At 43.2% G+C, this 24,101-nt stretch overlaps 1 protein-coding gene across 1 annotated transcript in view; it reads right to left on the bottom strand.

The window, feature by feature from the left end:
* Positions 1-22,182, bottom strand: part of LOC309547437 (cyclin-dependent kinase inhibitor 1-like) — a 41,729-nt gene extending 19,547 nt beyond the window's left edge. The window contains exon 1 of the mRNA XM_082247294.1: positions 22,046-22,182. The gene's annotated coding sequence lies outside the window, so the exon portion shown is untranslated. The remainder of the gene's footprint in view (positions 1-22,045) is intronic.
* Positions 22,183-24,101: the final 1,919 nt, after the last annotated feature.

Below are 24,101 nucleotides of genomic sequence, written 5' to 3'. Positions count from 1 at the left end.
AAACTAGGGGAAAGATTTATGTCATTTTTTTTTTTTTTACTAGTAATGGCAGTGATCAGCGATTTTTAGCAGGACTCACTGCCTTGCTAAAGAAGCTGAGGGTAAAGATGATGGACTGGCCAAGCATGTCCCAAAGCCTAAACCCTATTGAACATCTGTGGGTCATCCTCAAACAGAAGGTGGAGGAGCGCAAGGTCTCTAATGGCACTTTTCCACTGCAGTGCTCCACCCCGAACTGCTTGGCCAAGCTCGGCTCAGTTTGCTTTTTCACTGCGTGGTACAAGTCGGCACCTTTCGGCACTGTATAGGCTCTACTCGGCTCGGTTTGCTTTTCCACTAAAGTAGTAAGTGGGTGGGATTACAACGATTCTCTGACCAATCAGTGGCTAGTAGTGACAAACAATCAAGGCTGCATGCAAAGGATTGTGGCATATGGTATAGGTATGGCCTGCTTGGAACCCCAACCGAGGTGGTACTGTTTAAGCGAGCCGTACCGAGCCGTATCATGTAGTAGAAAAGTGCCGCTGTACCAAACCGTACCAAACCGTTCTAACACGTACCATGCGGTACCATGCAGTAGAAAAGCACCAAACCGAGCCAAACCAAGCCGTACCATGTAGTGGAAAAGCGCCATAACATCCACCAGCTCAGTGGAGTCGTCATGGAAGAGTGGAAGAGGACTCCAGTGGAAACCTGTGAAGCTCTGGTGAACTCCATGTCCAAGAAGGTTAAGGCAGTGCTGGAAAATAATGGTGGCCACACAAAATATTGACACTTTGGGCCCAATTTGGACATGTCCACTTAGGGGTGTACTCACTTTTGTTGCCAGCAGTTTAGACATTAATGGCTGTGTGTTGAGTTATTTTGAGGAGACAGCAAATTGACACTGTTATACAAGCTGTACACTCACTACTTTACATTGTAGCAAAGTGTCATTTCTTCAGTGTTGTCACATGAAAATATGGAATAAAATATTTACAAAAATGTGAGGGGTGTACTCACTTTTGTGAGATACTGTATGTGAGATATTTGTCTTCCATTTATTGCGATCTGGCTATCATCTATTCACATTTCTTTATTTTATATGCACTTTTTACCTACCACACGTGTATCTAAGGCTGATGAGCTGATATCTGACAGCGCGGCACCAATAGTTTTTGTATAAGCTGACATTTAATATGCATGATTTTTCCCGCAACTGTTTAGGTTGGTGACAGGGCCAATTTAAAATATATGTTGTAGATAGCCAGCTCTGTATAATTAATTACTATAATTTATTTCACAGGGTCAGATTTGATCACAGATATTATTGTTTCTGTGCTACTGGGATCATATGAGATTCCAACCCGCAACTATACTGTTGTGCCACCAGGAGTAGGCCTCCATACTTACTACCTGCAAGGAAACAGAAATGAAAACAGATACATGAAACTGGTCATACAAATAGGAATTTCCCTATGTGGAAAGCCATCGTAAACTCCCTTTTGCTAAGAAAAGGATCTCCACCCATAACAGACAGAAATGAGAAGTCCTGGGCACTAACTGCAACTTGTTTACAACATATCCTATGTCCTTATCTTCATTTTAACCTTGGACTCCAGACACTTTCTACTGCTACTAAGGGAACACTATATCATGTTATACAAGAGTTTAATGGCATACTAAACGTCAATAAGGCCGGTTATTTTTGCACAGTGCTATCTATATTGCTTTCCCCTGTACATGTCACAAAGTTTATGAATACTGTCCTGATTTGACATTTGACGATCAATGAAAAACAATCTGATGACATCCCCTGTAAGACAGACTGACCACTTTAAAGGGCAACCAAAACAGGGACCAGCAGGGCATACTGGGACTTGTAGTTCCCCAGCAGCTGGAGGGTACCAACCCTTCCATTACAAACTCATTTAGAATCATATAACCAAAAACCTACTCATTCAACTAATGCCTCGTACACACGCAACGATTATCGACCAACCGATCGGCCGTGTTTTGTTGGTTGGAATGTGCCTAGACTGCACACAAATTTTCTCGGCCAACAAAATTCTACTTCAGAAGTGATGTCATGTGCTGGTTTACTTTCCGTGTGTTTTTTCTTCTCTGAGCATGCCCAGTCTTGCTCATCAGATTTTTGTCTGGCGAAATCTGTACTGACTGACCGAAAATCGGCCGTTGTGTTGTCGGCCAACAAAAATTTTATAGCCTGCACACCAGATTTTATTTGGCCGAAAAGTCGGTGTCGGTTGTCGAAAGCATCATACTAACAAGCTGAAAATCGGCCGATCGGACGTTGGCCGAAAATTCACGGCCAACTATCGACGCGTGTGTACGAGGCATTAAGCTGGACATACACTGTTGGAAAATTGGCTTTTCCAAGAGGGACTGACTGAATTTCAATCAATGTGTGAACTTATCGGCTGGGCAGAAGCTAATAGTTTAAATTGACTTTTGTCGAAAGGACATATTAGAATATACTCAATTGAGCTGACACTCCAACCAATCAGTTGCAGCTGCTGATCAGTGTATTCTGACAGCGGCAAGTGTCACTGTCAAAATACAATGCCTCAGAAAGGAGGATTCCTCCATCTACCTTGTATGTGTGGATAGAGAAACCTGTTAGTTTTTCCTTTTTCATCCAGTGGACTGAGCCAAGAAAAAAAAAAAAAAAAGAAAAAAACTCACATGCTTAAAAGGAGAAGTACAGCCAAAGCTTGTTTAGCTGTACTTCTCCTGTGGATCACAGGAGTGCAGTTTGTTCTGCACTCCTGTCCCCCGTTTTCCAGTGGTCAAGGCTGGGGAAAGATCACAAAAATGAAGTCAGGATCTGCCCACATACCTGACCCAACACCTGGCTCACCCTCTCAGTTTGCCGCTGGGAGCCAGAGACGGCTGCTCCCGCCCCCTCCACAACCTGGCCCAGTGATCAGGGGGCAGAGCATACAGCGGTGGCTATCAGTCAGCAGCACTCACTCTGTGAGAACTGAGTGATTGGTGGTATTCGAATGCTCGGTTCTCAATGTTAGAGGTGACGGGGGACAGATGCAGTATCGGACCAATGCATCCACCTAGGTAAGTATGATTCTTAAAAAAAAAAAAAGCATACTTTTCTTTTGAGGATCATTACACTGGACACATCCCCATTAATACCTGAGTGCGATTTAGAGGGCTTTTCTCGTGCATTTGTGCACACTTTTTTGCACCTTTTTATGCACAGCAGAATTGCATGTTTTCGGACCCACAGACTTTAGGTTTTTAGTAAATACTGCAAAAATGTAGATACAATATGAATTGTGAACTGAACTGTGCAGAGTGCTCTGCTAAGCATACAAAAACACAGGGAAACACTGGTATACGTGTAGGCTTTTTTTTGTGTATTTTTTAAATTGCATTCTGGTGTGACCCCATGTCACTTACTTGGCGATTCAAAGCCTCTCCAAAGTCTCCACAGAAGTCTATGACAACTCTAACTTACAGCACCTGAAGCCTTTGATGGGCTTTTATTCATCTTTGGCGTTGCTTTGTTTTGTAGGTATTGCAGGTATGAGATATCCCAAGATGCACTGGGAATCCAACAAGTGAACTGGAAAGATGTCATCAGCAGTGACTTCCATTTCATGTATTCTGGATGCGTCTGGTGCAGACGTTACATCAGGTGTGCAGCGTAGAGTAGCAAGACGGTGAGCGGGGTCTAGACTAAAGCAGAGCACCTAGGAGATGGCACATGCGGTGTGCAACATGGAAACACTATAGCAGAAAGTGGACGGGGACAGCAGAAAGAGGACTGAGTGACAGATAATCAGAAGAGCTGAGCAACCGGAGCAAGAGAAACTAGCAGATGTCACATATGGTGAGCAGCATGGGAGCAATATAGCAGGACGTGAGTGGGGCCTGGATAAAAAAGAAGGATCAGCAGAGCTGGGGGGTACTTCTGAGTGAGGCATCAGCAAAGATAGGGGTACTACTAAGTGAGGCATCGGCAGAGCTGGGGGTACTACTGAGCAGGGGATCTGCTGAACAGGGGTACTAATTAGATGGGGGATCTGCTGAACAAGGGTACCAATGAGCTGGGGATCTGCTGAGTGGGGGTACTACTGAGCTAAGCTTCTAAAAAAAAAAATAAACACACCAGGCATTTACCAAGCTTCATTAAGGCTTCAAAAAAGCATCACCAAAGCATCAAACACACATCAAAAAAAGCATGTTGAAGCAGTAGGCACTTTAATGTGTAAAAGGTAAAGTCAAAACAAGTGTGAATGAGCTCTAAAAGTGATGTGTGACGATTTTTATTATGGTCCGCTACTGGTCGCCAAAATGATTGAGTACTTGCACCAGTTTTCCAGGTTAAAAACTGTTCTTAATGTGCACCAGTAGGGTAAATACTTTAGTTGGGAGGGATGGACAAGGAGGTTAAAAACTGTTCTTAATGTAAACCAGTAGGGTAAATACTTTGGTTGGGAGGGATGGACAACAAGGAGGGAGAGGAGAGGTGTGTGTCTACGGACAGACAGTGCACCACTAAAATATTGAACAGTCATATGGCAATTCTATTTATTTGGCACATAAAATGCTAAATAAGGCTATGTTCCTTCACACTTGTTTAAGTTCTGAAAGGTTATCCACAATAGATAGCTTTGCAGAGTGCTGCTAAGTAGCGGCTCTCAGGGTTTAAGAGGCGATCCTAACACCTCCTAAGCATGTAAAAAAGGCCCTAATGTTACAAATGTACATAATTGTTACATACTTGTACAAATTTCATTTGTGTGTGAAAGTTTTTGGTAATCCCCCTGCTTGTCCTTCAATACATTACTGGTAGCCCTCACTGCAGTGTCTTATGGCCTGTACACACAATACGAAAATTGCATGATAAATACCACTTTCGAAGTGATCGTACGATAATCTGATTTATAGTACACAGCTTTCAATAGCTCATCATGATATTTCATCCGATATAATCCGATGGCGCAAACACGAAAAATTCTCTCGCCAGACAACACATTGTACGATAATCTTATGATTAGCATGGTGTCCGTCAGGAAAAATGTGTGTGCACTAGACAGAGCATGAGCAGAAATTAAAGAACGGCCTGGAAAAAAACCCTGGGATACGAAAAAAAAAAACATGTTTGAACAGCATAATGTCATTTCGTAGGAGTAAATTAATTAAATTATTTGACAAAAAAATTATTTTCATGGAAATGTTTGAAATACAATTAAATAAATAGTGTTTAAACTTGTTTTTTCTCATATCTGCACTTCCCCATCTAAAAGGCAATGGTGACAGAGTAATTCTGCACCCAAATGTCATGGCATTGTTTTCTATTCTTGGTGTAATGCTTTGCATCAACAAACCTAATTTGGGTATTCAAAAGAGGCTTTTACGAAAAATTACAAATAGCTCCAAACATAGACGCTCAAGGCGTGGCTACAGGGGTCACACGCACATTATATAATTTCCCCTTGCACACGACAGCGTGGTTACGCATACAGCAAGCTATTGCAATATCGTACGAGAAAATTTGTATTGTCAGTAAACTCTCCCATTTGCGAAACATTGGAGATTGGACAGCAACCAAAAAAAAATAAAAATACGATCTGTCGTCCGAATTTCGTGTGTACGTGGCCAAGGTAGATAAAAAAAATGAATATTTTTTTTTTAAAAAACAAGCAAATCAGATTTTTGGGGATTTTAACCAGATTTTTTTGATTTAAATATATATTTTTTATTAAATCTATTTTAATAAAACACTTTTGGAGTAAAAATCTATCTAAAGATAGTTTTCTATTTAAAGCGGTGTTCCAGCTGTGGAAAAAATAAATAAAAGTCAGCAGCTACAAATGCTGTAGCTGCTGACTTTTAATATATAGACACTGACCTGTCCAGGGAGCCCGCGATGTCAGCACCCCAGCCGATTTTCGGATCGGCTGTCAGATGCTGCCACCACTATTCACTCTATGGGAAACTGGCAATGAAGCCTTTCGGCTTCACAGCTGGTTCCCTACTGCACATGCATGAAGCACACTACGCATTCTCATCGGCTCGGCAGCAGGGGAAGGAACTTCCAAGGGATGACACCGCAGCGCTGTCTCCTGGAATTGGGGAAGGGTACCTGTCAAAAACAGGTACCCGTTCCCCTCCCTCCTGAAAGGTGCCAAAGCTGGCACCAGATGGGGGGAGGAAGCAGATGAGCTGAAGTACCACTTTTGGGTGGAACTCTCCTATAAGATACATTAAAATGTTGTTTATTCAGCATGAAATGGAGCTTAGTTATGTAGCATGAGGCTGTATATTCAGTAATATTTACATTTTTGGCAAACTCATGCAAGCTGCGTTAACATGCACTGCATTGATGCATTCACACAATTTCACCAGCAACTACCTGTTAGCGGGCATCCACTCACCTGCTGCCACCATGTCCCTCACCTTGTTGTGTCACTGCCACATCACCAGCTGTCCCATTACAGTGAATGGGACTGTGGGTGAGTCAACAGCAGGTCAGAGGAAGAGCTGCTGCGGGACAGAGATGACAGTTGCTCTTTAAAAATTATGATTTTAATCAAGTTGATTTAAATCAAGTTTTTCTACTAGTGATTTAAATTATTTACATCAACTTGATTTAAATCAAATCCACCCTGTACAGGCCATTAGTAAACTCAGGGCTTTTTTTCCAGTGCTAGAGATGCCGGAACGCGGGGGGAACGCAGTTCCGGCATCTCTAGCACTGAATTTATTTAATAGCAAAGAGTGTGGGGTATGCCAGAGGGTCTATTGATGCTGGGTGCTGGGGGATCTATTGTCACTGGTGGGGATCTGTTTTGTATGAGGGTCTATTGTTGCTTGTGGTGATCTATTGTTGCTGAACGGTCTTATGCTGCTGGTAAGGGATCTACTATTGAGCTAGAGGTCTATTGTTGCTGGCTGCTGGGAGAGCTGTTGGGGTGTCTAATGTTGCTGGGGTGGATCTTTTGTTGATGGGTGTGGTCATTTGTTGCGGGAGGTCTATTGTTGCTGTGTGGGGGGTCTATTGTTGTGTGGGGGGAGCTATTGTTGCTGGGGTTGGGTCTATTGTTGTGTGGGGTCCATTGTTGCTGGGGGTAGAGAACATTGTAGCTGTTGGGGATCTATTGTTGCTGGGGGGTCTATTTTTGCTGGCTGCAGGGGATCTATTTTATATTTTCATAATATATTTTTTATATATTTTATATTAGTATTTTCTGCTTTTCTTGTTATTAACAAATTCCATACAAATTATTTAGCGCCACAAAATGATACTTGGTTCTGTATTCTCTAAAAGGGGCGGTACTGGGAGGTGGATAGGGGGGTGGAACCCAGGGACAGTGCTCAGAGGTGGGTAGGGGGTGGAGACAAGCGGTGACTCCGCAGGGGAGAGATCCTGTACCTATACTTGGAGAAAAAAAGCCCTGAATAAACTTATCTGATTCCTCTTATAACTGCCATGTCTGCCTTCATTTTGTAAAGCACTGCACATACTGGTGGCACCATATAATAATATCAAAGATAGCACGGGCGTGCATTTTTTTTCTCATCAGTTGGCCGAGATGACATAAGGAAACTATAGAAGGTTCTACTGTAATGGAATAATTGTAAAGTCAAAACATACATTTGCAGATTTCTATGTGATTGTGTGTACCTGTCATTACGGAAAGATCAGAAATGATTGAGTACTATGCATGATACTTTTTTTTTTTTTTTTTTTTGCACTAACATACAATTTTTTTCCAGGAAAAGCTTTCAGGGTGTGTCCCCTCCATCAAAGTCCCAGCACACCCCGAAAGCTTGTCCTGAAAAATTGTATGTTAGTGCAAATAAAAAAAAAAAAGTATCATGGGCAGTACTCAATTGTCATAAGTGCACTGATACGGCTACAATCACCCCCAGAAGGATCCGAAATCAAGAAAGATGAAGATAGAGGTGAAAAGGAAAACTCAAACCCACAAAAAAAGAAAAAAAAAAAAAAGAAAGAAAAAAAAAATAAGTTGATCTGATACAGACATAACAGTGACTATTGCATTTTCCTGCGGCACGAACATGAAGGTTTCCTGTAGTAGTGTGTAAACGGCTGAGTCAGCGAGCTGCTAATAACAGCACGGCGTCATGCAGTGTCATCTGGGTCCCGGTTTAGTCACACTTCTCGGGGAGGAGAGAGAGACACTGCCTGGGACATGTCCAAGCATATTCCTTTACAGTCACGCCATAGAATACCCTGTGTAACTCATCAATTTACCCTAGTGCTTTATCCAAAGAATGCACAGAAATATGTACACATATAAAGACAATGGGATAAACTATCTGGCTTATATAAAAACACAGAGAGCAGTGGGGAAAATAGAGTAATCACCACAGCCAATCAAAAGTAGTTCCCATAGCAAACAGAATTGAGTAATCTCCATCACAAGTTGCTCTAAAGCCTCGTACACACGCAGCGAATTTACGCCGACCGGTCGTCTGTATTTTGTCCAGAGTGGTGTCTGTTGGTTGGAATGTACTCTAGACTGCACACGAATTTTCCCGTATGACAGAATTCTATTTTAGAAGTGATGTCATGTGTTGGATTGCTTTCTATGTGTTCTTTCATCTCTGAGCATGCCTAGTATTGCTCATAAGATTTTTCCCCGTCGAAATCTGTACTAATGAGACGAAAATCGGACGTGTGTTGACGGAGGACAAAATTTTTATAGCCTGCACACCAGAATTTTTTCGGCCGAAAAGTCGAAGTCGGAAGAACCATACTAACAAGCCGAAAATCGGCAGATCGGTTGTCGGGCGAAATTTCCCGGCCAAATTTCTTATCGTGTGTACAGGGCTTAAGGCCCTCTTCACACCTGAGCGTTTTTCAGCTCATAAAATGCTCATCTCTGAAGTTCCAAAACGCCCAACGAGCAAAATCCTATTCATTTCAATGGCCCCTGTTCACATATGAATGTTTTGTCACCTGAAGCTCAAAAAGTTCATGAGTTTCTTTATTGGCAGATTAAAAGCGTTTTTGGTCAGATGTCAATGCCTGCCTTCAAACACCTGCAAACAAAAATGCCGAAAAAAGCCCAAAAAACACCCAAAGAAACACCTGAAAGACGCCCAAAAAAACACCTGAAAAAAGCCGAAAACAAAAAAACGCCTGAAAAACACCCGAAAAACGCATGAAAACAATACGCTCAGTTGTGAATGGAGCCTTAGTGATTACTCTTTATATAGAATCCTCTTTTGCTGTATTTCTTTTGCAATTGCAGTGTTGTTATACTCGTGAGCCATAAATGAATGCAGTAAGCGTAACTTAACTCTATGGTTGAACTTTTCCTCCTCCAAAACCCTTGTCTCCCCTTCTGCTGCACAAAGCGAGAGAACATCACCAGCACACCATGGATCCCTTAAATAGGTCCAAAACTTTATTCAGAAATCACATTGTTACAACAGAAGCAACTTTTCGGAGTTTCACCTGACCCCTTCATCAGGTATGTGTCACTTGCCTGATAAGAAAGTCCTGTGAGGCTCTGGAATGTTGCTTCTGCTGTAGCAATGTGATCACTGAATAATGTTTCGGACCCATTATGGAGATCCATAGTGTGTTGGTGACGTTCCCTCACTTTCACTATCTTCAGCCAGTGATTTCTGCAGCACCTACTTACATACAAAGCCATCTCTACAAGAACATGTTCGTTGGAATAGTGCGTTGCAATCTTCTTCTATACATAACGCATTCCCCCCAATATCCTCTGGTTTGTTTCCTGCTCGCTTCCTTTAATACAATTTTTACATTTCAGCCCACCCTCTCCTCCATTATGGTCTTGGCTGCGCTTCTGGTGCCTCCTGGGACATGCACATGACATATTCCAGGGGGCCTTGGCTCCCATTCATGAATGGAACAAGGAGGTGGGCCTGGCAGACCATCATCAGGAGAGAGTTGCCAAAACCCAAAAGAGACAACCTCCTCCTGATGATGTCATAGAGGAGGATGACGATATGGGACCTGAGTGGTGGCAGCGGAGAAGCAGATTGCAGCAGGATAAACAGGATCCATTGGATGGGTAAGCATCTGAATTGAGGACAATCCAGCATCAGGTAAGCAGTGGATTAAAAAAATAAACTGGCCAACTTAAAGAGGTTACCGTTTATTGGCTAACTTAAAGAGGAACTTCACTACCGTCTTCAGAATTCTCTTTCCCCCTTAACTGTACTACTGGATGCCCTCAAAAAAATAAATACTCTCATACCCAGCGAATCATGGATTCCATGATGCCTTCTTCAAATATGGCGTTCTCATAGGACTAGGATGTCTCATTCCAGGTTCTTGCATCGAGCCCCCTAATGACGCGGCCCTATATACGTACAATGTGTTAGGCATTGCCCTAAAGCCTCTTGGGACGTACAATGTAAATATCCCGGTAGGATTTGGGAAGGGGGGAAAATGCCTAAGTTCGAAAAGCTGGAAGAGCATTTTGGCTCCCGCAGAAGAATTTTTTTTTTTTGGGGGGGTGGATTTTTAAAAATATCATAGAACCTAATAATTAAAATAATTAGAGGATGTGAAGGCCTAGTTTAAGTTATTGAAGATGCAAGCTTTTGGCATACATTGTATCCCTTCTTCAGGATTTATGTAGAAAAACCTGAAGAAAGGATCCAAGTTAACTTGAAAGCTTGCACCTTCAACAACTTAAGTTCACCAATGAAGAGTATCAAGTAAACTCCAGACTTTCTGAAAATGTTTTCCTTCAAGGGATAAATGTGGGCTTCTGTATAACTAGAGCAGTGGTCTCCAAAAGTGACCTTTGCTTGCCTTTATTGGGCACTAGGCCTCCCACTGATATGAGACACTATTCCTCCCACTGACACCAAACATGGGGCATAATTCCTACCACTGACACCAAAAATGGGGCACTTTTCCTTCTCGTAGTATCAAAGATGGGGCACTGTTTACTCCAACTGACACCAGTACATTTTCTTCTCCCACTGGCCATAGTCCGGACCCCCTAAAATCTGAAGGACAGTAGACTGGCCCTTTGTTTAGAAAAAGTTTGGAGACCCCCCTGAACTAGAGGAAAAGAAAGGGGACACGAGGGTATAGTAACCAAGCAGATTCGATCCATCATCGGTGAGCACAGACAGGCAAAACACTGAAAACTGACATCTGATCATACAGTGAAATGGGAAACAACAAAATAAAGAGCAAACCTGACATTTGAGAAGGAATTATCTCAGGTTATTGACTCACCGGTTCACCTGCTGTAACTTTAACAATGCATGTAAATCAAGATGATATTTTCATGGTATTTCATCCATTTGTTTTTGTAGCTTTAGCAGAAAAACAGCATTGTTTTAATAAAAGTTGATGCAAAAGTTACATTTTCCATAATTGGGTCCTTGAGCATGAGGATTAATTCACCGCCCATGTTATTGCATGCCAAGTCTGGGTTGATGCAACTTGTCGCCAATGAACTTGTCAATGTGTGCCCAGCTGTAAAGCTAAGTTCACCTTTTCAGAACAAAAGGTTTGAGAATGCTTGGCAGTCACTGAAACTGTTTCAAGCACCCACCGTTTGGTGGTCAGGTGAGCCAAAAAGATTTTGTTGCCTGTTTTACAAACAAAGAACCTCTGTGATTGCAGCCATGCCATATTATTTTTCATAATAGTCATCTGTCTGCACCTACAATCTGTTGATCTAATTTAAAGGCTGGCAATAACCAATCATTATTATAAAGCCAGACATATAAGTTAAAGTGTGTTTTTAAAGCCTCCCAAAACCACTGATACTCACCTGACCATTACTTCATCGCTGCTCCTGCCTTTGTTGCAATTGGGCACTAAAATTCCTAGTAGGGCCTAGTGTTAAACGCTAAAAGGAGCTGTGACGTCACATGCCAGGTCATGTAACAGTGATTGGGCCTTGCAATTGGCCACTAGATCAGAGCAATGTCACTCGGTAGGAGGTCGCATGCTCCCCAATGCCTGAAAGTATTGGGTATGATCACCTGCTGCCACAGAGAATCAAGGGTTGGGGGGTGCGTTGCAAAGTCACTATAACTTTGTCCTGAATAGCCAAAGGGACAGTGTCTACTTGAAAAACATCTGCCATGAGTGTCTTAGGTAGGAGGCCACTGCTAACGTCACCTTTTCAGAATTCATTTCCTGGCTGTCATGCTGAACTTTTGGTTTCCACGTGTTGGGGGTCCATGTATAACACTTTAATTGTGCAGATGACTTGAAATATGAACAAAGAATATCCCTCTATAGTGTGTACTTATCTCAATTAGCTTTGTTCCTCTGCTATCAGCACAAGTCATTTCTGGCAAGTTTTCCTGACACCAAGAAAAAAATGGTGACAGAGGAGTACACAGCCTGTGATTGACAGCCATAAGCCTCGTACACACGCAACGAATTTCCGCCGACCGGTCGTCCGTCTTTTGTCCAGAGTGGTGTCTGTTGGTTGGAATGTGCTCTAGACTGCACATGAATTTTCCCATACAACAGAATTCTACTTCAGAAGTGATGTCATGTGTTGGATTGCTTTCTTTGTGTTCTTTCTCTCTGAGCATGCCTAGTCTTGCTCATAAGATTTTTCCCCATCGAAATCTGTACTAATGAGACAAAAATCGGACGTGTTTTGACGGAGGACAAAAATGTTAATGCCTGCACACCAGGATTTTGTCAGCCGAAAAGTTGGAGTCGGCTGTCGAAAGCACCATACTAACAAGCCGAAATTGGCAGATCGGTCGTCGGACGAAATTTCCCGGCCGAATTTCTTCTCGTGTGTACGGGGCTTTAGCTCTGTTCCTGTGGGCTGTGTAGAGGAAGGTGTGTCTTATCTCTCCAATCAGCTCTCAGAGCTCTCCCCACTGAGCTCTGCTGTGTAATTTGTTAGATTTGCTGATTGTTAATGGGGACAATTTGCCGACCCTTTCAACTGCACTGTTAGGAACAATCAAAGGCGAAGGATGTCCCTCTTTTCTTATCTAAACCAATTCAATTCTAGCTGTCAATTGGGTTTCCAATTGAGAAGAATCACTTCTTGTAACATGAGCTTGCCAAGAACATTCATTCTTTATATATATGGTATAGCTGATATATATAGTAGTGCCACAGGCATAAACATTACATCACTTCCATACATCTTGAAATCAAACCTTAAAATTCAAACAATTGGCATGGAAATCGACATTTTCAAAGGTCTGCTAATTAAATGTGTTGAGTCACCAATGGTATTATCACATGCTTTGACTAACAATTTTTGAGAATTTCCATATGAACGTCTGAACAAAACTCTACCCATGTTTAGCTAGCCGAACAATGCAGTTTGCTATTGTTTTCTGAAGACAAAACTGGAATAGAAAGGGTGTTCTGGGACCTCAGAAGCATGCTGTCCATGCATCAGTCATAAAAAAGGACCTTCAGACAATAGCTAACTCAAAGGATGTCCTCTACTCTTCCAATTTTCCTCTGCCTTTACGAAGACAAAAGTGGGATCTTCCACCCACTCAATCAACCATTTAACGCTCCCATGTGTTCCTTGTGGAAAAAAGGCCAACATCACCTTCTATTGTGTGTTCGTAGAATAATGTCATAACTACATTGACCATGTTAAGCAATCCAATGCATAGACATTATCACTAGTATGGCAACTAACAAGTAATACTATATTTTTATACAATGAATATTTTGTTGTATTATTTGCAACCCTTCCTCGTCAGGGAGGAGACAGTCTAGTTAATCTAGTCTTACACTACTCACTTGATACAATCTGCAAAGCTTTAAATGACATGTTTACGACAGTGTGCATGATAATTTGGTGTGTCACCTCTAATTAGGACTTATACGTAAGTTATCCTTAGGTTTCTATAAGCCACAGGAGACTTGCAGCTTGCCACAGCCACTCCTTATGTTCCACTTAATACTTTGTGTAGCCACGCAGAGCTTCCCACACCTAAAAAATTATGGGTTATTATTATCAAACTTCTAAAGCTGAACATTTAAATTAGAGATCTATGCTTTGAAGCCTTTGAAAGACCTGAAAAGGTTCAGCTTTCTATATATGAAGGAAACACCACAAATCGGAAAGATTTGCTAACTTGCAGGAAGAACTTTGAAGTTTGGAAAAAATGTGGATGTATAAAAGGGAAGCTATACAGAAACGTACAACAAAACTAACATCACACGGACTGTGTAGTACTTTATTTTTAACACTGTCTTTCTTTACTCATAAAGGTAAATATAGAATATTGCATATGACTATTAGAAATTCAGCAAATAGCAGGCTCCTTTTTACATGCTTTCCCTCTATATCAAAGATGTCCAAACTATGGCCCTCCAGCTGTTCAGGAACTACAATTCCCATCATGCTTAGTTATCTCTGCGAATGTCAGAGATTTACAATGCCTCATGGGAATTGTAGTTCCTGAACAGCTGGAGGGCCATAGTTTCTATATCCTTTGCTCCTTTCTTGTAAATAGTCCACTGTTTACAGAGCTAAATAGCTCAAGCTTGGACCAATGTACGTATTCATACTCCATACCTGCGGAACTGGCTGTGGAAGCAGAGAATAACTGTAGTAGTCAGTGCTACTAGAGTGATTGCTGCGGTTTTCCTGGGTCCTGTGTATTTTTTTGATTGAATACAAGGCATCCGCTGATTGGTCAAGGTGCTATTACAGTGATCAAGGCGGTCCCCTGGGTCCTTTGCTGAGCATCTGCCTTTCTGCATAGTGAATGCAATGAGTCGCTTTCTTGCCACAGTTGCCATTTACAAAACACCTATTTTTTTTTTTTTTTTTAAGACAAGGTATTCTCTGATTGACCGAGGCGGAGAAGAGGGGTGGTGATGTTGCACTCTCTACCTTGACCAATCAGCAGATGTATTTATTATTATTTATTGAAAAAAAAAAAAAAAACAATACACAAGAAAATACTGCATTGATCACTGTAGTAGCACTGACTTCTACAGTGATTCTCTGCTTCCAAAGCAGTCCAACAGGTATGGAGTATAAATACTTACATTGGCCCAAGCGTAAGCTATTCAGCTCTGTAAACAGTGGGCTATTTACAAGAAAGGAGCAAAGATATGGGGGAAAACATGTGAAAAGGAGCCTACTACTGGCTTAATTTCAACATAATAGTCATTACAACAGGTATAGAATATGTATTTGTAGACAAACAAAAAAAGTACCGCTCTAATGCTCCTACCTAATAAAACAGTCTGCCAGTTGCTACAGAAAACTGGCAACCATTCACATAGGATGCCAACTCACTGTGACCAAAACTAAACCACATAAGGTAAGGTGGCTTCAACTTTGCTCTTCACTTGCAGGAGAGGTCCCTCAGATGCGTTTCGGTATCGGTGAGGCCTTAAGGATTAAGCCCACTAGGGGGCAAAACATGCCTGAGGGACCTCTTTTGGGGGTGGAGAGCCAAGCCGAAGCCACCTTACATTGCCTGGTTGGGTTTTGGTCACAGTGGGGTTGATTTACTAAAACTGGAGAGTGCAAAATCTCATGCAGCAGGGCATGGTAGCCAATCAGCTTCCAGGTTTTTTTGGCAAAGCTTAACTGAACAAGCTGAAATTAGAAGCTGGTTGGCTACCATGCACATTTGCACCAGATTCTCAGTGTTCCGGTTTTAGTAAATCTACCCCAGCAAGTCAGCGTCCTGTGTACCATTGGGTGCCATCTTTCTGTAGCATAGAATACATATACTTGGAATAGTGCACTAAAAACCATGGAGTGTGCCATTGGTTGCCATTTTTATGTAGCATAGAATACGTATACTTGGAATAGGGCACTAAAAACCATGGAGTTCAGCTTTAAGGAGCATTGGCTCCCGGGATGCTGTAGGATCACAGACTTCTTAGTGAACTGGATGTCTTTCATCCTAAAGGAAAGATGGCATACACAGCAATGGCACGCCACATTTGTAATATAAAGCTTCCAAGTGCCAAAGGTAATGTGAAATCAGTTATAAACATGTTTTTGATTTTATTTTAGGAGATGACTAATATTACGCCAACAGTGTCAGCATATATTAATGTGAGCCTAAAGGCTTGCTAATGTTTCTGCATAGACTGCTTTCCATTCCCTTTGAACTCACAGATGCAATTGCAGATCATATAAAAAGATATAATCATTTTGATCCCTACAGTCTTCATTCCACTTTTGAACTGAAGTTTGAGAGTATTTGCAGTGCGCTGGTGTGTCTCTCATTGAAATAGAAATCAAAGGGAACTTTGATGATTTTAGTGATTGCAAGGAGATTAAGGCAGCCTAAAAGGTAGTAGGTATATGATTACAGTATATCACCATAACCGTATAACCGTCTGTAGGTCATCACAAGGGCACACTTCTCTATGGTGGCAGGTTGCAGTCTTTAGTATCCTCTGTATGGGATTTCTACTTTCTAAAACAACGTGTTAAAGGATAAGTCCGCCTTAAAACTAAAATTCCTGCATCTATAGACCTCCACGATCTCACACTAACCTATCTAGCCCTGTAAAGACGAAATCAGTATAAATACCTTTTTTAAAGCCGATCCGACCAGGTCTCTAGTGGTGGAAGGTCTGCAGAAGACATGGCCGACAACGGCTGTAAAATAATGGGAAGTGACGTCACCCATTGACTTACTATGGAGCTTCCATTGGGCTGTGTCTTCTGCAACCGCCTACACAGCGAAGCCGCGGCTGACAACTCAGCGTGGGATTGGGTCGGATCGGCTTCAAAAAAGGTATGTATACTGATTTCTTCTTTACAGGGCTAGATAGGTTAGTGTTAGATCGTGGAGGTCTATAGATGCAGGGATTTTAGTGTTAGGGTGGACCTATCCTTTAAGGATCACAGGACCTCCATCCAATTCCCCAAGAGACTTCATAGACTTTAGATCTTCCACAATCTGAGCGTCTGTAGAGACGTTTTTGCTGGTTTTTCAGGCATGAGCATTTTTTTAATTAATATTTTTAGACAATAGAAAAATTATCACTAGATGAGGTTACGCATGTTTTCCTGCATTTTGAGACACTCCTATTGAAGTTGATTAGGACCATGGTTTGCAACTCTGCTCAAAAATAAGTTTGTGTACATTTTGGAGTGATGAGCTTCAGGTGACACTACACTCGGGTTGTGAATGGGTCCCACTGAAAATAATGGAGATCCTAATGCCAAGCGATGAAGCTTTAAGAGTCGGTTCACACTGGGGCAGCACGACTCTGTAGTACTTCAGGGGCAACTTGTGCAGTCCCGTGCACCGCGACTTTGGCGCGACTTGTACTGACTTCACATAATGGAAGTCTATGCAAGTCGCTCAGAGGTCGCCCCGAAGTAGTACAGGACCCTTTTTCTAAGTCGGGGCGACTTGTGTTGCAGTCAATGGACTGCGAGGGACCGCGACTTGTCAGGCTGACAAGTCGCTCTAGTGTGAATCGAGTCTTAATTGTTTGTAAACCTCAGACATGAGATGCGAAAAAAAGTACACCCCTTTAGTGCTAGTTCACACACTGCTGTGCAAATCACATGCAATGTCTGTGCGATGCAAATTCAGCCATGCAGGTTGCATGGCTGAATTTGCATCGCATTCGGACCAAAGTCGCACAGGACTCTTTTTTTGGTCCGCACCAGAATCGGATCACATGGGTGTTCACACCTATGCAATTTGATTCCTGGCCGAACTGACAGTTCACACTGCAGCTGTATCTCAACCAATCAGGAGGGACAGTTCCAGGACGGCAGATGAACTCATGGACATTGCTGGACAGAGAGGTGGCACAGATAAGTATTAGGGGGTGATAAAAAAACCTTCTAGACTTTACAACTCCTTATAGCCCTCCACCTTTTTTAGTCTCACAGCTCAGAAAAGCTTTATAAATTCTGGATTTTCAACAGGTGTAAAGAAGAGAAGACTGCAGTTTAACAAGCACAATTTATGAAGGATGATTTGTTTCATCTCTGTGTATCATCTGAGGCCAGCCACTTCACTGGGTATATGTAATAATTTATAACCACTTTATAACATGATGCAAATGTGCAACCATTACCAGCACTTCACATGTTGCCATTTTAGCCACTGAGATTCTGTGACGGTATACTGAATACAGATTGGGATTAACTGTAGCAATGCACTTGTTTTATTGCAACATATACTGTATAAACATTTGCACACCTTGATACATGTTGACTACTAAATGTCAATATTATAATTAGGGAAGAACGGGCTGCAGAGCAAGTTTCCGTGTCAGATGTTCGGGACTGGATGTACAGTACTCGGAGAATGAAAGATAGAGTATTGCATAGCGCAGCAGCGGATGCACATTGCAGGCACCTCATTAAAGTTCAATAAATGTTACGTTGCAAATGGCTAAAAAATGTTTTTTGGCCAAAGTGCAGCTTTAAGAAATTGGCTAGTTCAAATATTATATAAAAAAAAAAAAAAATATGTCAGAGATATTTCAAGATCTTAATAACTGCAATTGGAAACTAGAGAACGTGTTTTGTTCAGAGCAGACACACTGTGCATGCAAGGGAACATTTAAGTCATAATAATGTACACCTAGACATATTGTTATCTAGCAGACCTAATGTTTGAAATGGCTCGTCACGCAACCAATGTGACAAGGTGAGTTAGGTGTGGGATTACCTGAAGTCAACTCCGCTGCTTCTTGCATATTTAACCTATACATTACTGCAGCTGTCATATTTTACTGCCTCTCAAATGTATGTCAACAGTCATGCTGATAGACAACTGGAGGGTATAAAAAGATTATAGGGATAGAGAGAGAGAGATAGAAGTAGTGAGAGAGGGAGAGAAAGGGAAAGATAGTGAGAGAAATCGAAAGACAGAGAGAGAGAGATAGGGAGAAAGAGAGAAAAGAGAGAAAAAGAGAGACACAGTGAGAGACAGAGATAGTAAGAGAAAGAAAGAGAGAGTGAGAGAGATAGGGATATATATATATATATATATATATATATATATATATAGAGATAGAGAGAGAGAGAGAGAGAGAGAGAGAGAGAGATAGGGAGAGAAAGGGGGAGAGAGAGAGAGATGCATATAGGAAGAGAGAGATAGGGTGAAAGAGAGAAAAGGAGAGACACAGTGAGAGAGACAGAGATAGTAAGAGAAAGAAAGAGAGAACGAGAGAGATAGGGACTGATATAGAGAGAGAGATTTATATAGGGAGAGATAGCGAGATGGAGAGAAATAGAGAGAAAGTTATAGCGAGAGAGTGAGAGAGAGAGAGAGAGAGAGAGAAAGAAAGAAAGAAAGAAAGAAAGAAAGAAAGAAAGAAAGAAAGAAAGAAAGAAAGAAAGAAAGAAAGAAAGAAAGAAAGAAAGAAAGAAAGAAAGAAAGAAAGAAAGAAAGAAAGAAAGAAAGAAAGAGATAGACATAGTGAGAGAGAGAGGTAGTGAGAGAGAGGAGAGAGAAAGATAGTGAAAGATATATATAAGGAGAGAGAAAGAGAGAAAGGGAGAGAGAAAGAGAGAATTCTTTTCTCAACACATCTATATTGCTTTATTCCTGTGAGACTGAACCAGGTCTACAGCTCCATGTTTCATGTGTAAATGATATGACGATGCTTTCAGAGTAACAATGGTACCTTGAATATTTTTTTAGCTAATATCACCTGCACACATATTAGTTCTTTTACTTTTGTCTATAGCGTATATAATTATGGCCATATACAGCATGAAGATCCTAAAAGATATCAGTTACATGGGGATTGGATAAATGTCTGTAGTCCAGCATTGGCTGAGAAGCAACAAGAAGTGGCTCCTGACAGACCAGAGACACCTAGATCGGCAGGAGGGCAGGGAAGGAGAGTACAGTACTAAAGTGGGAGAAGCAGGGAGTATTAGACAAGGACAATAGGATAGTACTGAAAAAGGACAGGAGGGCAATACTGGAGAAAGACAGTACTGGAGAAGGACAGGGGGACAGTACTGGAGAAGGACAGGGGGACAGTACTGGAGAAGGACAGGGGGACAGTACTGGAGAAGGACAGGGGGACAGTACTGGAGAAGGACAGGGGGACAGGAGGACAGTACTGGATAAGGACAGGGAGACAGTATTAGAGAAGGAAAGTACTAGAGAAAGACAGGAGGTCAGTACAGGAGAAAGATAGGATGACAATACAGGAGAAGCACAGTACTAGCGAAGGACAGAAGGACAGTACTGGAAGACAATACTGGATAAGCGCAGTACTAGAGGAGGACAGGAGGACAGTACTAGAGAAGGACAGGCAGACAGTACTAGAGAAGGACAGTACTAGAGAAAGGCAGGAGGTCAGTACAGGAGAAGGATAAGAAGACAGTACAGGAGAAGGATAGGACAGTACTAGAGAAGGAAAATACTAGAGAAAGATAGGAGGACAGTATAAGAGAAGGATAGGAAGACCATACAGGAGAGGGACAGTACTGGAGGAGGATAGGAGGACAGTACAGGAGGATAGGAGGACAGTACTAGAAAAAGGATAGGAGTACAGTACTAGAGAAGGAACATACTAGAGAAAGACAGGAGGACAGTATAAGAGAAGGATAGGAAGACCATACAGGAGAAGGTAGGATAGGAGGAAAGTGCTGAATAAGGACAGTACTACAGAAATGCATTAGAGAAGGACAATACTTGATAAGGGTGAGCAGGCAGTAGTGGCAGAGTAGAAGAATAAACCCCTTGCTAATAAGACATTACAGTGCTGGCTGATCACCACATTCAGGAAAGTACCAGGACGTTAATCCAAGAAAAGCTGAGAGTGGATGGAGAAAGCAGGTTACAGGTGTCAGGAGGAGTACAGAACTGGAGTGGAAGATTATTCTGATGAGTAGATGCAGCAATGTAGAAGAGCCAGGATCACTAGCAGAGAGCACCAGGCAGGACCTATAGATGAGAGTCAGGAGGAGGGTAGAGCTGGAGAAAGACAGCACTGGAGAGGGGGGACCTCCTGATATTAGACAGGACAGCACTGGAGAGGGGGGACCTCCTGATATTAGACAGGACAGCACTGGAGAGGGGGGACCTCCTGATATTAGACAGGACAGCACTGGAGAGGGGGGACCTCCTGATATTAGAGAGGACAGCACTGGAGAGGGGGGACCTCCTGATATTAGAGAGGACAGCACTGGAGAGGGGGGACCTCCTGATATTAGAGAGGACAGCACTGGCAGGGCTCCAGGGATATCTCCGTGTGATGTGATTGAAGAACTTGGACGATATATCTGACAGGAGATGGATCGCACAGCCTGAAGAACAAGACATCGGGATGGGGTGGAGATGATCTCCTATGGATGGGGGGAATGGCAGATGCTCTCGTATAGATGGGATGGTCGCAGATGATCTCCTATGGGTGGAGGATGGGGGGGGGGGGGGGTTGCAGATGATCTCGTATGGATGGGATGATCGCAGATGATCTCCTATGGATGGGGTGGAGATGATCTCCTATGGATGGGGTGGAGATGATCTCCTATGGGTGGGTGGGGGGGGGGGGTTGCAGATGATCTCCTATGGATTGGGGGGGGGGGGGTTTGCAGATGATCTCCTATGGAAGGGGGGGATTGCAGACGATCTCATATGGATGGGATGATCGCAGATGATCTCCTATGGATGGGGTGAAGGTGATCACCTATGGATGGAGGATTGCAGATGATCTCTTATAGAATGCGGGGTTGTCCACTTGTCTGTCAGATGATCTCCTATGAATAGGGGGTGGTCAGATGATCTCCAATAGATGGGGGGGGGGGGGGGTTGAGATGATCTCCTAAAGATGAGGGGGGGGGGGGATTGTCAGATGATCTCCTCCAGGTGAGTTCCAGATGTGTTCTCTGATGGGATGCTGTACTGTACCTGTGTGTGAAGTCCTATAGACCTCCTTATAGGTAATAGGAGGGACCCTGGCATCAGACATCTCCATCCTCCCTGTACTCAGCACCTCTCCCAGCCTCTATATACAGACAATGTACAACCTGCATACAGAATCCACAAGCACAGGACCAGCTCATCCTCTATACATCCATAGCAGACACCAATATAAGTATACAGCAATGTATCCCCCGTGTATGACTCGTACCTGTCAGCCGCCCCGCGCTGTGCCGTGCAATGCAGTGCCGATCTCACTCACACAGAAGCTTCGCTCAGTCCTGGCTTACTACTCCGTCCCGGCTATTTAAATCAGGGTGACGTCATTAAACTGGAGATCCCGAGGGGGGCGGGCCCTGTTGGGGCGTGCACGACGTGGCATAATGCCTCCAGCGGGAGGCCCCGCCCTGTCTGCGGACACACGGTGTGCTGGGACTGTTTACACACACACGCTGTACTCTGTGCTGGAGACAGGGGAGGGGCCGGGGGGGGGGGAAATCTGACAGCTAATCTCCCCGATCAGCACATACACCATGTACGATGCAGGTCCTAATCCTGAACATCAGTTGTCTATGTAACTTCAATAGTTCATTTCACTTTTTGTAGGATCTGCTTTGGGCTTGTGTCCATTACATCAGTGTGAGTTGTAGCTAAGATCAGAATTCACTGACAGGTATATGTCATCTGCAACTGACCTCCCCCTGACCTGCTTCAAGGAGGGGTGCCTTCCTATTGACTTGACACATTACTTACAACTTACTGCCAGAGTCTGCTTTACTTTTTTTTTGTGTACATGATTCAATTCGTTTTTTTCTTTGGTCTATCTTTTTTATTTCTTGTTTTCTTTGTAAAGCACTTTAAGAAGCTACCTTTAGGCCCCAATCACATTGACAGACCGATTGGGTCTGCCTGTCAGTTTTTCAGGTGGACCCGATCAGACCATCCATAGCTCTCTAAGGAGCAGGCAGATGTCAGCACCAGCATTGGGCCCACTAAAAACAGACAGATAAAGATCTGGTCCCCATCCGTCCAGCAGATCAGATGGAAATGGACAAGCAGTCTGGTTCTCTCCGACAGCCCCATAGGGTAAAGGGGGCTGTGTCTATGTCTGCTCTGCATAGCGGAGCAGGCACAGACCTGTCATCTGCCTGCTCAACAGGGATCAGCAGAGAGATCCCTTGCTAAGAAGGAAGATCAGCTTGACAGGGTTCACCCTTTCTGCAACAGGCCGTTCACATTGGGGCGATCCGACTTGCAGGGGCTACCTCACAAGTCGCGGCGCGCAGCTCACACCGCGACCTCGGAGCGGCTGGCACGGACTTCATATCATTGAAGTCAATGCAGGTCGCTCCAGGTCACCCCAAAGAAGCTCCGGACCCTTTTTCTAAGTCGGAGCGACTTGTGTCGCTCCTATTAGAACGGGTCCACAGCTTCTCTATGGCAGGCGACCTGTCAGGCGACCAGGTCTTAAGGAGTTGTAAAGGCAGAAGGTTTTTTTTTTTTTTTATCTTGAAGTGTTTGTAAAGTCTCCAGTTATTTCCTATAAAAATAAACATGTTATACCTACCTTCTCTGTGCAGTCGATTTTGCACAGGGCAGCCCGGATCCTCCTCTTCTCGGGTCCCACTTCTGTGATCCTGGCCCCTCCCTCCTGTTCAGTGCCCCCACAGCAAGCAGCTTGCTATGGGGGCACCCGAGCCGAGTTACAGCTCCCTGTATCCATTCAGACACAGAGCTCCAACCCGGCCCTGCTACCTTTCTCCCCTGATTGGCTATCTGACTTTGATTGACTGCAGCGAGAGCCAGTGGCTTCACTGCTTTGTCTTAGCCAATCAGGAAGGAGAGTCACGGTCGGTTGAGACACTTGTGCACATCGCTGGACAGAGAGGGACCTCAGGTAAGTATTAGGGGGACTGCTGCACACCGAAGGCTTTTCCCCATTCACGGGACTGGCGGCAGCGATTGTCGCCGGGCACCCGCGATCACTCGCCGCTGAGAGAGAACAACGGTCTGTTGTTGTAAACACAGCAGACCGTTGTTCTCTCTGGATAAATACAAAGAGCCTGTGATCCTCCTATTTAGGATCACAGGTCTTTGTGTTGAGTCCAGAAGTACCTATACAGTTAGAAAACACTCCCCTAGGCTCACACTTAACCCCTTGATCACCAATAAAGTTAACCCCTTCCCTGCCAGTGTCATTATTACAGTAATAGTGCATATTTTTAGCATCGATTACTGTACTAATGTCACTGGTCCCCTCAAAAGTG

This window comes from Pelophylax lessonae, assembly GCF_965119305.1.
Source record: "Pelophylax lessonae genome assembly, chromosome: 2".
NCBI classification, from domain to species: Eukaryota; Metazoa; Chordata; class Amphibia; order Anura; family Ranidae; genus Pelophylax; species Pelophylax lessonae.
Note: the sequence above shows the minus strand (reverse complement) of the source record. Positions and strands in the feature narration are given on the sequence as shown.